Source organism: Salvia splendens, chromosome 1, assembly GCF_004379255.2.
Source record: "Salvia splendens isolate huo1 chromosome 1, SspV2, whole genome shotgun sequence".
Classification (NCBI taxonomy): Eukaryota; Viridiplantae; Streptophyta; class Magnoliopsida; order Lamiales; family Lamiaceae; genus Salvia; species Salvia splendens.
Genome location: NC_056032.1, coordinates 9,482,134 through 9,484,206, shown reverse-complemented (window position 1 = coordinate 9,484,206; position 2,073 = coordinate 9,482,134). Strand labels below are relative to the sequence as shown.

The following is a 2,073-nucleotide window of genomic DNA, read 5'->3' as shown; positions in this document are numbered from 1 at the left end:
ATGTGTTGATACTGTTCTGTTTTTACTTAGGGTGTACATGGTTCGGTAGAAGACGTATACCGTCCGGTAATGGACATTGGGTGTCAACCTCAAGCAGACATTCAGACTGACAATTCATCATTCATAGTTGTTGAGGACATTACCCTTGAAGAGTTCATGGCCGACTTGCAGACCCCTGTGCAAGCGACAGATGCAACTCCTATTCCCGAACCAAATGCAGGACAATTACCCCACGATGAGGAAAATTGCCCTACTGTGGAGTATGTGCCGGACGGATGCCATCTTCATAACAAGGGTTCTCCGAGTGATGATGATGATCTGGACGAGGTTGGCCATTTTATCTCTTTGGCGAACATGTGTCGGGATGAGCAACTATTTACATCCTATTACGAATCCCTACATCAGCAACAACCAGATGAAGTTGGGGAACAACAACGGTCGGCGGAAGTGGAGCCCGAAGGACGGGGGTCTGGATAGTCGACTGGTGATGGTAGTGGAGGGTCGAAGAAACGGCGCAAGTATTCTCGTGTTGTAGAACAAAGGAGCGAGACGGATGCAAACCCATTACTGGATCAAGAAACAGTTGATGAGCTACAGGATCTGCAGGATCTAGAAGATTTGGAGGGGTTAGAGAAGAATGGTATAAAGTACACCCCATTCAAACTGACCAGAGAGCTTCCAGTTTGGAAGCCGGGTGATATTTTTAAGGATCGAGATTTCTTCTACGAGGTCATTCGCCAGTACGCGATAATGACCAGACGGAGAGGATTCAGATCAGAGGCCAGTGGATCAAAGCATACGATCACGCACTGCCGCCAGTTATCAAAGAGATCGTCGATAAGTTGTACGCGAGGGCGTCTTCCTGGAGATCCACATGGAACGGGCAGGATGCGTACCAAGTGTCGGGACCGGCAGGACAGTATGTAGTAAACATGCGTGAATTTACTTGCTCGTGCAGATCATGGCAGCTGACTGGGATCCCGTGCACTCATGCCATTGCTACAATTAACAAGAATGGGAAGAATGTATCAGATTACGTCTCCCGCTATTATTTGCGGTCAACAATGTTGATTCTATACGAGAATGTCCTGTTCCCAATTAATGGGATTGATAACTGGCCCAAGAATACTGAGGTTGGATTTGTACTGGCACCCCCACGGACGAAGCGACAGCGTGGACGGTCAAAGAAAGTGAGGCGTGAAGAGCCCCAGGTTCGTCATCATGCGGATGGATCCGAGTCACTCCGACGAACATTTGTACTCAGATGTCGTCGGTGCGGACAAGAGGGTCATAACAGGAGGACATGCACCAATGATCCCCGTGTTGATGCTCGAACCGAAGTTGGAGAGAGTTCACATCCAAGTGAGCCTCCCATGACGGATGGCGGTGTCAGGGATGAGTCATCTACCATTGCTCCAAACCAAGAGGTACAATTATGTCGTTAGTTATATTAATGCCCTAACCGTTGCCATGTATGTTAATGGCTTGTTTGTTACAGACCAATCAACCTCGTCGGGGACGACCTCGCACACGTCAGTCTACGCGTCCAACCCAAGAGGTAGTTTCCATTATCAATTTTTCGCTTTTCGTTTCCTATCCATTGGTAGTCAATTTGACCGTGTTGTTGTTGGTTGCAGAGCAATCCCACTGGTACAAGGGCCAACACACGTCGCGCTACGACTCAGCCGCAACGATGTGGCCGTCGCGGGGATCGGGATTGAATGTTAGCGGGGATCAAGTGTGGGAACCTGAAATGTCTCAAAATGGTGTTAGTTTAAGTGTGGTTGTTTTGACAAACAGTATGGTTTAAGTGTTGGTTTAACTGTGGGATCAAGTATGGTTGTTTTTGACAAACAGTATTTTTGTTCTATTAATTCAGTGTATACTTTTGTGTATGCTTTTGGTTTAGAACCTTCTTCTGTGTTCAGTAATTGATTGAGTACTGCACATAGTCTAACTATGTACCCAAAATGTTATTTTATAGGAAGTTTTGTCCATCGGGTGGTATTCAACAAAAGCTGGGTACTTACGGTGGTATTTCGCGAAAAAGCGGGGTACGTAAGTTGTTATTAT

At 46.7% G+C, this 2,073-nt stretch overlaps 1 long non-coding RNA gene across 1 annotated transcript; it reads left to right on the top strand.

Moving 5' to 3' along the window:
- Positions 1 to 1,375: 1,375 nt before the first annotated feature.
- On the top strand, positions 1,376 to 1,768 carry LOC121757175. Its single transcript, XR_006041179.1, has 3 exons — positions 1,376 to 1,427; positions 1,499 to 1,558; positions 1,638 to 1,768. It is a non-coding gene; the product is annotated as an uncharacterized LOC121757175 (long non-coding RNA).
- Positions 1,769 to 2,073: the final 305 nt, after the last annotated feature.